The sequence below is a fragment of the Astyanax mexicanus genome, chromosome 24 (genome assembly GCF_023375975.1).
Source record: "Astyanax mexicanus isolate ESR-SI-001 chromosome 24, AstMex3_surface, whole genome shotgun sequence".
NCBI classification, from domain to species: domain Eukaryota; kingdom Metazoa; phylum Chordata; class Actinopteri; order Characiformes; family Acestrorhamphidae; genus Astyanax; species Astyanax mexicanus.
This window is the reverse complement of record NC_064431.1, coordinates 28,220,593-28,235,927: the sequence shown is the minus strand read 5'-3', so window position 1 is coordinate 28,235,927 and position 15,335 is coordinate 28,220,593. Positions and strand designations below refer to the sequence as shown.

The 15,335-nt window shown below is 40.1% G+C and overlaps 1 long non-coding RNA gene across 1 annotated transcript; it reads right to left on the bottom strand.

Annotated features, from left to right (window-relative positions):
• Window positions 1-3,779: 3,779 nt before the first annotated feature.
• On the bottom strand, window positions 3,780-4,930 carry LOC125787357 (uncharacterized). The gene is made up of 2 exons (XR_007429268.1): window positions 4,736-4,930; window positions 3,780-4,426 (listed from the first exon to the last, which is right to left on the bottom strand). It is a non-coding gene; the product is annotated as an uncharacterized LOC125787357 (long non-coding RNA).
• Between the last annotated feature and the right edge of the window lie 10,405 nt (window positions 4,931-15,335).

Below are 15,335 nucleotides of genomic sequence, written 5' to 3'. Positions count from 1 at the left end.
TTCCGTCTCACACACCAGCAGCAGCACGGAACCCTTTCTCTCCCCTGCTCTGCCCTGTACCTCCAGAACTCAACAGTTTAATACACTTTGTATTGTATTGAGTTTTTATGTAGGGAAAATAAAATTTGTATTATGTTCTAAAGGGCCGTGCAGAGACCTTTGGAGGGGCTGGTGCTCAAAGTCAAAAGGGGGAAAATCGAGCACGAATTTAAAAACACCATACAGAAACACATCTTACAACTTAAAATTATAAGCGGTTGATTTGTGGTCTTACTGAGGTGTTACTGTAAACTACAAATGAACAGAAGTCACTTTAGATCAGTGTTTCTCAACCCTGTTCCTTAATATTCCCACTGTTCTGCATATTCTACAGCTTTCTCTGCTTTAAAGGCACTTAATAAAATAAATGGTGGTATGTTGTGTCTAATACACTGCAGGATTTACATAATGATTGATTTATGATCCTTTTGGGGCTAAAACATTTTAACAGGTAAACTCAATAAAGGATTGTTAATTAGCTGATCAGTTTAATCAGGTGGAAAACACAATTTTAGGGCAGTGACCAGGGTTAAGTTACTGCCTTAAACTACCAACATTACCCAGTGTTGTACTAAATTCTTGCTATCCTCTACAGTACAGGGCAAAAGTTTGAACACACCTTCTCTTTTTCAATGCGTTTTTTTATTTTCATGACTATTTCCATTGTAGATTCTCACTGAAGGCATCAAAACTATGAATGAACACGTGGAGTTTTATGTAGTTAACAAAAAAGGTAAAATGACTTAAAAAAAAAAAACCCATCTGGATTGGGTTCAGGTCCGGTGGCTGTGGAGGCCAGGTCATTTTTTTTGTTAAGTACATAAAACTCCACGTGTTCATTCATAGTTGTCAAGCCTTCAAGAATCTACAATGTAAATAGTCCTGAAAATAAAGAAAACTCATTGAATGAGAAGGTGTGTCCAAACTTTTGGCCTGTACTGTACATCTGGCTTCTAGCAAACTAGTAAGCTAAATGGATTGTAGTTCATTATAGCTTACAGTAAGTCCTGCAATCCTAAATTATTGAACCCAATTAAAAAATTAAATATTGGGGGGTGTGGACATCGGCTTTCCCATTCACACAGCGGCCTGTTTCCTGATTAATACTGTTTTTTTATATATATAATACGGGAAATTTACGGGAAAATACTTATATGTTAAGATGGCGAGAAAGAGGGGTAAAATACGGTAGTTTCCCGTCCAAAACGGGTATGACTTTCACTCATAGACTTACAAAAATAAAATAAAAATTGACAAAAGGTCACTTTGGGCAGTAAGAGCCAAAGGGGCAGGTGCTCCAGCCCCCTCCGCCCCCCCTCTGCACGTGCCTGATCTTCTAAGTTGGCAGACTAATCAGCACCACCTTGTGACAGTTCTTTACACATATTCATGTTGTAGTTGGAGCTTGTTGTATATATTGCGGCGGTACAGAGAACGTTTTGGAGATACTAATCTGTAGCACACTGCCAGCCAGCCTACAGCATCCTGCACTCAGCCTTCCTCCACACTGCCTCCTCTTCCTCCTCCTCTCCTCCCAACGGAGGAATGCCTAGAACTTTCACCTCAGAGTCTACACACACTCTGTAGTGGGACTGATTGAGTGTGTGTTAATGTGAGTGTAATAGTGTGTGTATGTGTGTGTGTGTGTGTGTGTGATTTCTCTCTCCAGTGTCTGGTCATGCCTTCAGTTCACAGATTTTTTATTTGTCTTTGTCATTTGCTTTTTTGTCCCAATATTTTTGTTAGAAGGGAAAAAACAGGACTAAAAAAACATAAAATTTGAGTTTGTGTTTCTGTGTTTGTTAGTTTTGAGTCTTACTGTCTCATATTTCTGTATTTCAGTCACATTCTATGAAATGCAGATTAAAGCTAAGATAAGATAATGTCTGGGCTATGTTTGTTTTCTGGATGTTCTTAGAACAGTTTTATTTAACGTTTTTAAACATTCTGGAAACTTTGCTACATTGTCACTTGTGTCAATGATTTAATTTAGGGAATGTTACTTTTTTACGTTAGTGTTCGTCTAGCAGGGAATGTTCTGTAAGCAACGTTCTAATAGCATTGGGATGTCACACGTTTTCAGAACGTTACTGAAACATTATTTTTGTTTTGCTTGGTTAGCAGAACATTTTATAAATGTTTATTCACAATTAACGTTTCAAGATTTTCTAATAACATCACTGCAACATCTTTTGTGTCAAGGTTTTAACGTTTTAGTTTTCGGAATGTTACTTTTTTAACATTTCCATAACATTAGTATTCAGACATCCCAAGTTGCAAAAGTTGATTTCAGGGAGGTTTATTTTTGTTATGCTTGGTTAGCTTAACGTTTTCTGAATGGTTCAATTAATGTTTTAAAACATTCTAATAATCTTTTTTAAAACATTGCTAACTTATAACATGCTGTTAGCTGATACCTAGAACATCTGGAACATTCATTACACTACTGTCCCGTACACATTGGTGTAGGAACCGGGGGGGATGGGTGGGACATGTTATATTAGAAAAAGGTGGATTTGTCCCCCCCAAAAATAAAATGGTTTCGCTCAGATCAGCTGTACTATTAATGAGGAGACAGGTGACCGCTGAGTAAATGGGGAATCTCTTAACGCCAGTCACGGAGCCGGTTCAGGAATTAAGTTCCGCCTCTCAGTAGAAACAGCCAATCAGCTTGCTGGTTTTGCGGCGTGCGCAGGAGAGTGTTCTGGTGGGGGGGAAGCCCCTCTCCCGCTGTGAAATTAAGCAGCGCGATCGGGATGCAGCAGCTGATTTTAAACCAGATATGGATATACAGCAGTTTTTCTAAAAGAAAGGTAACGGTAGGCTAACCATGTAAACTGCTATGTTTCTGATAGCTGGTTAAAAATGCACTAATCAAAACATACCAACTCTGCGCTTAATAAAATACAGCCTGTGACAGTCAGTTAGCTTAACTTCGGAATTAGCTTTGGAATTAGCTTAGTTTAAAAAAAAGAAAAAACTATATAATGTTCATCGTGCCCTGTACCTGACTAGCTAATAACTATTTAATTTTCATTCATTTAGATAACTAGTCAGTTATAAGCTGGATGAAGATAATAGCTAGAATTTAGTACAAAACTTTATGTTGGTAGTTTAAAGCAGTTTCTTAACCCTGATCACTGCCCTTAATATTGTGTTTTCCACCAGATCCAACTATTAGCTAATAAACAGTTGTTTAGTGAGTGTACCTGTTAAAATCACTTAGCCCCCTATGGATCATAAATCAATCATTATGTATTTCCAGCAGTTTATTAGACACATCATACCACCAATTACTTTATTATGTGCATTTAAAGCAGAGAAAGCTCTACAATATGCAGAACAGTGGCAGTATGCAATAGAATAGGTAAGAACAGGGTTAAGAAACACTGATCTAATCTGACTTCTGTTCATTTGTAGTTTACAGTGAGAACACATGTCCCGACATCTAACGTTTATATTAACTTCTGACAAAAATCCCTATGAAACGTAAAGTTACACTATTTTTCATAAAAGGACACCATCATAAGAAGTGCTTTCAGTAGAAACAATTGAAAGTGCTGTAGCACTCGTTATGTGCAACGCAGCAGCCACATTAGCTAGTTCACAAAATATCAGAAATTTTATACAACAGTATTACAATAGAAAAATATATAGGCAGTAAATCCGGGGTTTGACCAGTATCAGAAGACTCTTTAGATTCGCTCGGAGGGCTCTGATTAAAATACAACAGACCGGGATATTTATACAGAGTTCAAGATGCAGGTTATTTATTAAAAGAACAAAAATAAATAAAATGTACCTTTAGTGACTATGAAGAGAATATGGGTGTGGATGAAATTAAATGGGGAAAGGAAAAAATAATAAAAAGGGGATGTGGCTTAATTCAATGGGGCTTAATACTGTAAATTCACTGAATGAGTTAATAAACAAAACAAAATCCAAAACCTCAAAATAAGGAAATACAGTGCATCTATGCAGTATCAAGTAAATCAGAACACAATCTGCTCAATAACCCTTACAGAACTCATTAACTAATCACAATCTTCTTCGTGAAACAGCATTTAAATGTTCAAAAAAAAACCAACAGTCCCCTTTTTTATGTTAGTTTCAGTCCGTGTCTCTTCTTCTTTTTTTCTTATGATTTGAGTTTGCTATTGTCAGAAAAAGTGGGTCTCTTCACTACCCGGGTAGACTACGTTTTTTTAGAGAGTGTGTGTGTGTGTGTGTGACTCTGCTCCTCTTATCTGTTTCCCTCCTCGAGGCGCCGTTGGGGCTCGGGTGGCGGGAAAACGCTCGCATAGGATTCTGGGGATCGTAGTTTCAGGGTTGGCTCGCCATCTTGGATTTGACAAGTTCACTCGTTTCTCCCGTCTATTAAAACAACCTATATAATACAGGACTTTGTTAAGTAAGTCTGTATAGCGCGAATATTCATCTTAACGTGTCTCTAACCGAGTAAAGAGCAAAAATACACACTTATAATCACATATATACATAAACAAAACGCTGGCTTAGCCTACAAATTAATAACGTTACTGAACTCAGTCATTTCACAGCACTTTCTCACATATTTCTCACTCCGGTTGTTTTAATAACCTTCTAACTTCACTATCAACACTTTTAACCACTTAGAACATGAAAACACTAAGTTATATTCGCAAACTCTTTCCTAATCAGCAATATATGAACTCACCGGAGTCTCCCTCAATCAAACAGCGCAAAAGTTTATCCAACTCGGTTGATAACTAAAAAATCTCCAACGAGGGTACTTGTGTATCACTGTAGTACAGTTTAAACAGCGTCTTTACTCAATATTTCCTCACACAAAACGGCCATTTATCTCCAGCTCCGTGCAGCACACACACGCTGGGAGAGAGCAAGGTAGAGAGGGAAGGGGGTGGAGAGAGGGGAGAGTGGGAGAGAGGGAAAAGTGGGAGGGGTCTACACACAGGCTCCTCAGAATGGCTTTACCCAAAGAGTGCTTATTTTACCAGGGTTACAGTGCGGAACACAATGCTAGTCAGTTTGGAGAAAATGTAAATATACAACATACAATGCATAATTAATAATAATAATAATCAAATATGTTATATTATTTTAAATATTAGGTGATAACTGATCAGTTTTGTATATAATTCAGACCTTCCACGTATAATGTTTTCTAGCAACAGTAAATGTAATGTGGAGTAACATGTTTAGGTTGTAAAATCACCTTTACTTGGATGTAACTAATAATAAACAGAATATAGAAAAAAATGATTATTTGGAATTAAAAGTAACTCCACAAATGTTTTTCTAGGAAACTATAGGGTGGGCTTTGGTTCATATTAGCAAATGTGTCATTTCACCTCTGACTACTCTAAAGTATATCCATGTCTGATAAAAGTAAAAAACAATGAAAGTCTTGCCCGCTGTACAGATTATAATAGTGATTTTAGCATTCCCCATGGGTGACAAAATGATTGCAAAAGGCATGTATATATATATTTATATATAAATATATATTTGCCAAAAGGTTCTGTTATACTTTGGTTTCCTTTGCTGTGTGCTTGTTTTTTTGCTTTTTGTTTTTTATTTTTATTTTTTTTGGACAGGGGTTCAAGTCCAGGTAATTTTTACACAAGTATTATCGAACTTCACGTTCTTCAGCTCCATCAGAGATACACAATCCAACCCAGCCTGAGCAGCGTCTGACCCGCTTCTAGCCTCTTTGTTAACATTCTTTTCAGAATTCTTCATTAGTAATACATGCAAACGTCACCGATATGACATTACCTTATTCACAGCACTGTCTCATTACTTCTGCCATGTCCTATGAGAGCTAAAGAATGATGCATTTAGCTAACAGAGCTGTGTCCACAAACTTTTTTGGACAACCTTTATGGTGCCTAAACTGTTGCCCAAAGTATGGTATGGTATCTGAATGCAATCAAATCCTCAAAGTCTTTCCAGAAGAGTAGAGACTGTAACTACAGCAGCAAATTCCATATAATGAATCTTGACCTTGGTTTCAGAGGAAAAAGCTGGTTAAGCAGGTGTCCACCTTTTTAAGGACTATGAAGGTTATGATAAATCATCCTTTTCTCACCTGAATTATGATTCCAGTGATGAGGTTTCTTTCACAGTAATTTTCTCTGAGGCATTTACTGCTTTATTTCTCAGTATTCATTTCTGAAGTATAATCCTGTGTTTATCTAGTGCGAGTTACCCATGTGTGTGTGTGTCTCACTGTAGTGCCCCTCCCACAGTACCACTTCCACATTAGCGGAAAGCTAGCTAACGCTAACAGGGAGAAAACCCGCTGCTCAACAAGAGACGGAGACATCAGCTGATTAAGGATGGATGGATTTATGAATCAGTTAGAGGTGAAGAAGACAGAAATGGAAAATTAGCGAAAATGTAGGAACAGAATGAAGGACAGATGGACGGAAGGCGAACGGACAGATGAGTGAAGAAGGAGAAGTGATGTGTGTATCAGTGTGGAGGAGGACGCTGGTGTAAAGTTGCTGAGGGGGCACAGCGGCTGCGGCGGCTCCACTGGCTGCACTGATCACTAGTGTTAGGACACACAGGAGCTCAGTGTGTGTGTGTGGTAGGGCTGCACGGTAATGATGAATAGAATATTGTGATTTCAATACATCTTGCAATAATAAAAAACACACAGTTAAAGACTGGATCATTTTTAGCATCTTGGGATGCTCGTCTGTGATTGGACAGCATGCTGTCAGCCAGAATTTAACAAACAGTATTCTTCACCACAGGTTTACCCTATTCATTTGATTATAGTGCCACCATGTGGAGTAACAAAGCATTATCTTTAGTAAGTCAGATTGGGGGTTTGATACCATATATTGATAATGTATTTCAAAAGATACAAAAAAAGGTACAATATCAATATTTTTGAAAGTGAAATTCTTTCACTTATTCATCTGCCATTTTCAGTAGTGTAAAAGTGTCTTTTCAAGCAAAAAGCTTGCCAAAATATGTGTCCTATTCCTAAGAACTGCCTGAATCCTGTTTAGACAGCCTGTAATAACACTTTTAACACTGTAGAAGTTTTAGGACCCTATCTTACACCCTGCGCAAGAAGTGCCAATAAAAACACAACAAGCTAAATTCATAATGTTAAAACTTTATTAAATTCCTTGTTCACGTCTAATGTCCAGTCAGTTATTTTTGGGTCCCCTGTCCAGTCTCTGGCCTCTTCTCAGGAGCCTTGTACCTGGGTGCTGCCACGGCGTCAGGAGCTGCATGCATGGTAGCTGCCACGGCGTCAGGAGCTGCATGCACGGTAGCTGCCACGGCGTCAGGAGCTGCATGCACGGTAGCTGCCACGGCGTCAGGAGCTGCATGCACGGTAGCTGCCACGGCGTCAGGAGCTGCGTGCAGTTTTGTCCAGTCCATGTCCTTGTCCACGTCTAATGTTCAGTTCTTTGTCGGGTCCCCTGTCCAGTTCTTCTTCAGGTCCCCTGTCCAGTCTCCATTTGTGTCCTCAGCCTCATTGATTAGATCAAAACCTTTTGGCCAACACTAGCCGATCTCTGGGTGACACAAATTCGTGTATCATCCTCACACCGACTTTGTGACTTGCCAGAATTTGTAAGGCGTTCAGAGCATAGAGCCTGACTTCCTGGGCGGAGTCAAAAGCCAGCTTGGTGAGAGCAGGCAGAATCCTGTTGGTGAACTGTTTCCTGCCAGTCAGTACACTCGATGCTCCCATTACCTGGACCAGCTTCATCAGATGTAAGGAAGCGCTGGTCCTCACGGCACTGTTTTTGTGGCTAAATCCTCCAGCCAGCAGAGCTTTCAGGACATGGCCAGGTGAACAGTGTTGCACCATGTAGCTGAGAGCTAGCTCCACTGCCTCCTTAATAAATAGGCTGGGCTCCCCAAATCTGTGCAGGAGCGCGGAAGCTGCAATCTCCAACTCTTTGTCTATGTTCTTCTGCAGGTGAACAAAGAAATGGGCCAGGGTGGCCATGGCGGCCCGAGAGACCACCAAGCGCAAGTTCTTCACCTCGTCGGTGACGGCTATACAAACAATACGCAGCTCTGGCAGCAGAACCTCAGAATGGTGTTCTGCGAGAGCTCGTATCAGCCGTAGTCCCTCTATCTTCCTTTCCCAGTCCTCATCCTGCAGCAGACTAAATGCCTTGCTGAGTTTCTTCTTGGGCTTGTCGAGGGGCTCCTCGCTGATCAGAGCTGGTAGTTCCAGTGGTTGGCCACCTTCGTGCTGCTTCTCAGCATCGCGTTTCTTGCAGGTAGCCACCTCTGCCTCCACTGGCTTCTGCTGTTTCTGCCTATCTAGGCGAGGTATCTTGCTACCTGGTGAGGTGTAGTAGGCCGATTGTTTCTTCTCCTCCTCTGCTGACTGGGTAGGGAAGGGTCTTGAACAGAACTCCTGGTATGAGAATGAGGGCCCAAATTGCCCGTCCCCACAAGGAGACTGAACTTTCACATTCAGTCTGCGGAATCTGCTGCTGGTTTTGTCTGCAGCAGGTTTTGGTGGTGGGACGGGGGTGTGGAGGACAGGAAACTTAACAGCCTCCTGTTTCACCACAACCTTTGGGGCTTGAACTTTCTCCTTCTCTGGCTGGGTAGCCTCTGGTCTCCGCTCCCTCTGCTTATCTAGGTGAGGTATCTTGCTACCTGGTGAGGTGTAGTAGGCCGATTGTTTCTTCTCCTCCGCTGGCTGGGTAGGAAAGGGTCTTGAACAGAACTCCTGGTATGAGAATGAGGGCCCAAATTGCCTGTCCCCACAAGGAGACTGAACTTTCACATTCAGTCTGCGGAATCTGCTGCTGGTTTTGTCTGCAGCAGGTTTTGGTGGTGGGACGGGGGTGTGGAGAACAGGAAACTTAACAGCCTCCTGTTTCACCACAACCTTTGGGGCTTGAACTTTGCGTGGCACACTCTTCTTTAATGGAGGCAATTTAAGGGATGGTGCAGGTTGTTGAACAGGCTTCTTCTCGAGAGTGCTGGTTGAAATGTGGGCCAAGATGCGCAATTGTTGAAGACACTCCTTGTGCCTCTTTCTAATCCTCTCTATGACAGAATGAGCGACACAAAAGGGCCCATCGTCCTTTTCACCGCAGAGAAGGTCCACCATCCTGTTACAATCAATTTCACAGAACTCCCCAAATAATAATGTGGACCAGTAGTCCTCCTTCTCACGAGCAGCATGAATGTCCGCTTTCGATGGTTTTGGAGGCTCAACAGCCTCCTGTTCCAAGGCAACCTGTGGGGCTTGAACATTGCATGGTACACTTTGCCTTATTGGAGGCAATCTATTGGGTGGTGCACGCAATTGTTCAAGACACCCCATGTACTTCTCTTTAATCTTCTCTAGAACTCTATGCACAATAATAAAGGGCACTTCGTCCTCACTGTAGTCAAATTCTATCATCTCTCTATAATCAATAGACCTCTCTCTCTTAGATGCTTTCTCCACAGCAGTCGCACATCTACTGACTGGAATACAGAGACAAGTCCTTTTATAGCCTGGTGTGATGATGTCATCACAATTCTAGACAAAGTTCCGTTGATGACATCACTGCACAGGCTAAAGTTCCGATAAGGCCCAACATTACGTCTCACACACCAGCAGCAGCACGGAACCCTTTCTCTCCCCTGCTCTGCCCTGTCACCTCCAGAACTCAACAGTTTAATACACTTTGTATTGTATTGAGTTTTTATGTAGGGAAAATAAAATTTGTATTATCTTCTAAAGGGCTGTGCTGAGACCTTTGGAGGGGCTGGTGCTCAAAGTCAAAAGGGGGAAAATCGAGCATGAATTTAAAAACACCATACAGAAACACATCTTACAACTTAAAATTATAAGCGGTTGATTTGTGGTCTTACTGAGGTGTTACTGTAAACTACAAATGAACAGAAGTCACGTTAGATCAGTGTTTCTCATCCCTGTTCCTTAATATTCCCACTGTTCTGCATATTCTACAGCTTTCTCTGCTTTAAAGGCACTTAATAAAATAAATGGTGGTATGTTGTGTCTAATACACTGCAGGATTTACATAATGATTGATTTATGATCCTTTTGGGGCTAAAACATTTTAACAGGTTAACTCAATAAAGGATTGTTAATTAGCTGATCAGTTGGATCAGGTGGAAAACACAATTTTAGGGCAGTGACCAGGGTTAAGTTACTGCCTTAAACTACCAACATTACCCAGTGTTGTACTAAATTCTTGCTATCCTCTACAGTACAGGGCAAAAGTTTGAACACACCTTCTCTTTTTCAATGCGTTTTTTTATTTTCATGACTATTTCCATTGTAGATTCTCACTGAAGGCATCAAAACTATGAATGAACACGTGGAGTTTTATGTAGTTAACAAAAAAGGTAAAATTACTTTAAAAAAAAAACCCATCTGGATTGGGTTCAGATCCGGTGGCTGTGGAGGCCAGGTCATTTTTTTTGTTAAGTACATAAAACTCCACGTGTTCATTCATAGTTGTGAAGCCTTCAAGAATCTACAATGTAAATAGTCCTGAAAATAAAGAAAACTCATTGAATGAGAAGGTGTGTCCAAACTTTTGGCCTGTACTGTACATCTGGCTTCTAGCAAACTAGTAAGCTAAATGGATTGTAGTTCATTATAGCTTACAGTAAGTCCTGCAATCCTAAATTATTGAACCCAATTAAAAAATTAAATATTGGGGGGTGTGGACATCGGCTTTCCCATTCACACAGCGGCCTGTTTCCTGATTAATACTGTTTTTTTATATATATAATACGGGAAATTTACGGGAAAATACTTATATGTTAAGATGGCGAGAAAGTGGGGTAAAATACGGTAGTTTCCCGTCCAAAACGGGTATGACTTTCACTCATAGACTTACAAAAATAAAATAAAAATTGACAAAAGGGCACTTTGGGCAGTAAGAGCCAAAGGGGCAGGTGCTCCAGCCCCCTCCGCCCCCCCTCCCCCTCCTCTGCACGTGCCTGATCTTCTAAGTTGGCAGACTAATCAGCACCACCTTGTGACAGTTCTTTACACATATTCATGTTGTAGTTGGAGCTTGTTGTATATATTGCGGCGGTACAGAGAACGTTTTGGAGATACTAATCTGTAGCACACTGCCAGCCAGCCTACAGCATCCTGCACTCAGCCTTCCTCCACACTGCCTCCTCTTCCTCCTCCTCTCCTCCCAACGGAGGAATGCCTAGAACTTTCACCTCAGAGTCTACACACACTCTGTAGTGGGACTGATTGAGTGTGTGTTAATGTGAGTGTAATAGTGTGTGTATGTGTGTGTGTGTGTTCTCTCTCCAGTGTCTGGTCATGCCTTCAGTTCACAGATTTTTTATTCGTCTTTGTCATTTGCTTTTTTGTCCCAATATTTTTGTTAAAAGGGAAAAAACGGGACTAAAAAAAACATCAAATTTGAGTTTGTTTTTCTGTGTTTGTTAGTTTTGAGTCTTACTGTCTCATATTTCTGTATTTCAGTCACATTCTATGAAATGCAGATTAAAGCTAAAATCACCTGTCTAACATTGTATTAGTGTTTTCTGGATGTTCTTAGAACAGTTTTATTTAACGTTTTTAAACATTCTGGTAACTTTGCTACATCGTCACTTGTGTCAATGATTTAATTTAGGGAAGGTTACTTTTTTAACGTTTCCATAACGTTAGTGTTGGGACCTGAAAGGAACGTTCTGTAAGAAACGTTCTAATAACATTGTGATGCAAACTGTTATAATTATGTCACACGTTTTCAGAACGTTACTGAAACATTATTTTTGTTTTGCTTGGTTAGCAGAACATTTTCTAAATGTTTATTCACCATTAACATTTCAAGATTTTCTAATAACATCACTGCAACATCTTTTGTGTCAAGGTTTTAACGTTTTAGTTTTGGGAATGTTACTTTTTTAACATTTTCATAACATTAGTATTTGTCTAGCTGAGAAACATTCTAATAACATTGTGATGCAACCGATATAATTACGTCACACATTTTCAGGGCGTTACTGAAACATTATTTTTGTTATGCTTGGTTAGCTTAACGTTTTCTGAATGGTTCAATTAATGTTTTAAAACATTCTAATAATCTTTTATTTAAAACATTGCTAAATTGCTAACTTATAACATGCTTGAACATTCATTGCACTTCTCTCCCGTACACACTTTCTTTCAGTCATGTTGATCTGAATAAGACTGAATATTTGGAACACAACACCTAAGTGTACTTAACAGGCATCCCAAGTCTCCTGGAAGTTGCGGGAGTCTACCGCATATAAATAATGGGTCCCTAAAGCCTGCAGATCAGATAAAATCTACTGCAATCTGGACAGGATGCATTCAGTGAGTAAGAGAAGGAGCATCATGGCTCCCATCAAAACTCATTTCACCTCTGACTACTCTAAAGTATATCCATGTCTGATAAAAGTAAAAACCAATGAAAGTCTTGCCCGCTGTACAGATTATAATAATGATTTTAGAATTCCCCACGGCTGACAAAATGATTGCAAAAGGCATGTATATATATAAATATATATATATATATATATATATATATATATATATACATTTTAATCATGGCTTTAGTCATATATATATATATATATGCCAAAAGGTTCTGTTATACTTTGGTTTCCTTTGCTGTGTGCTTGTTTTTTTGTTTTTAGTATTTTATTTTTTTTTTGGGCAGGGGTTCAAGTCCAGGTAATTTTTACACGAGTATTATCGAACTTCACGTTCTTCAGCTCCATCAGAGATACACAATCCAACCCAGCCTGAGCAGCATCTGACCCGCTTCTAGCCTCTGTTAGGAAATCAGCACTGCCCTCAACTGCTCCAGTGCGTTCCTCTTGATTCTTTAGATGGAAGCCCGAAGTAGAGTTGATAGAGAGACAGGACACTTAGATCTTCAGCAAATTAGCCATTTATTACAACAGAGCTCTGGGAACCCCTTCCACTCAGACAGAGTTTCAGTAGAAGAAGTTCAATGATCCTTACATTTGCAAGACCTTATATCCCCAAAACCCCACCCATACATCCTGTGCAAAGGTCAGTTAAACGGTTCCTCAGCAACTGTTTCTAACTGATTGAGTTAAACCATTTATTGATTACTACTGTTTTCTATGTGTCCTCCGGCCTCATCTCTGCTGCTTAGGCGCTGACTTCTGCATTACACACTACATACTGTACATTCAGTTTTGAGGTGTCAGCCTAACTGTCCTTTGCACACTCACCCACATACACAGTTCAGGTCAAATATCCAGAAACAACTCACTAGTTTCAGATACTTGGGTCAGCACAAACAAGATTTCTCACATGACACTTCATTCTCTTAATCATAATCAGGTTTTTGGATTAAATGTCATTATGTCTCATCAGCTGAAAAAATACCTTTAATATTAATATTTACTGTTTCTTAACAATCCCCCTTTTCAGGTGGGACATTTCCTACCTGAACTAAACCTGTTTCCCCCTTACATTTTAATCATGGCTTTAGTCAACCTCACAATTAGAGCTGCAATACATGGCACGCAACAACATCCACCTGTTACCAGAATAGCTACAAATACAGCAAGACATTATCAAGATCACGTTCACCACCTGGTGTTCTAACAGAGCTATGTAGTTTCTAAGTGGTTACTAGGTGGTTGCTGAAGTGTTTTAGGTGGTAAATAAGGTGTTGCTATGTTGTCTGTGGTTGTTGCTATGGTGTCTGTGTTGGCTGCTAAGGTGTTGCTGTGGTGTGTGTAGTGTGTGTGGTGTGTTTTGGTGTGTGTGTAGTGTATGTGTGGTGTGTGTGTAGTGTGTGTAGTGTGTGGTGTGTTTTGGTGTGTGTGTAGTGTATGTGTGGTGTGTGTGTAGTGTGTGGTACGTGTAGAGTGGTGTGGTGTGTTTTGGTGTGTGTGTAGTGTATGTGTGGTGTGTGTGGTACGTGTAGAGTGGTGTGTTTTGGTGTGTGTGTAGTGTATGTGTGGTGTGTGTGTAGTGTGTGGTACGTGTATAGTGGTGTGGTGTGTTTTGGTGTGTGTGTAGTGTGTGTGGTACATGTAGTGTGGTGTGGGGTGTGTGGTGTGTCTGTATAGTGTGGTGTGGTGTGTGGGGTGTGTGTAGTGTGTGGTACGTGTAGAGTGGTGTGGTGTGTTTTGGTGTGTGTGTGGTACGTGGTGTGGGGTGTGTGGTGTGTCTGTATAGTGTGGTGTGGTGTGTGGGGTGTGTGTAGTGTGTGGTGTGTTTTGGTGTGTGTGTAGTGTATGTGTGGTGTGTGTGTAGTGTGTGGTACGTGTAGAGTGGTGTGGTGTGTTTTGGTGTGTGTGTGGTACGTGTAGTGTGGTGTGGGGTGTGTGGTGTGTCTGTATAGTGTGGTGTGGTGTGTGTGTAGTGTGTGGTACGTGTAGAGTGGTGTGGTGTGTTTTGGTGTGTGTGTGGTACGTGTAGTGTGGTGTGGGGTGTGTGGTGTGTCTGTATAGTGTGGTGTGGTGTGTGTAGTGTGTGGTACGTGTAGAGTGGTGTGGTGTGTTTTGGTGTGTGTGTGGTACGTGTAGTGTGGTGTGGGGTGTGTGGTGTGTCTGTATAGTGTGGTGTGGTGTGTGGGGTGTGTGTAGTGTGTGGAACGCCTGAAACGTAAGAACTGGTTCTACGTGTTTGTCAATTTTTATGGTTCTACACTGTAAACCCATACGTTGTTTGAACTCAAATAAATTAAATCTGTTTTACATAAAATTGGAGATTTCTAAACAATACTCAACTATTTTGAGTTAGTTAAACATTCGTGGGCACGTATACACTGAGTTTTTTGAGTTGAATCAACTTATAATAACTGAGTTTAGTCTGTTGCCATTAACAGCTTCTTTTCCATTGGCTTATGTCACAATCTATTTGCATACTGGGTGTGTCCAACAGTTTCTGACAGACACTCACCATCAGTGTGTAGTTATTTTAATTTTTTACTGTTTTCTTTCACCTACTTTTCTATGAGTATTTAAAAAAAAATAGTTGAATGAAACCAGAAAGAAGACTAAATACAAGTTCAGGAAAATATTAATTTTAAATATATATGTTTATGTATTTGTTAACTTCACTGTACCTAAAAATTATATTACATGAACTTAAAATTTATTAGGTAATCGGTTACAACATTTAAACGTAGAATAATAATAATAATAATAATAATAATAATAATAAGAAGAAGAAGAAGAAGAACAGTAAGTTTGCTTTTCCAGCTGAACGCTCTGTATTTTTGACTTTCCTGTTCTTAGGTTGAGTGGAACCCCCTTTCTACTCCTACTGATTTATTCACTTTAAGACATCAAGT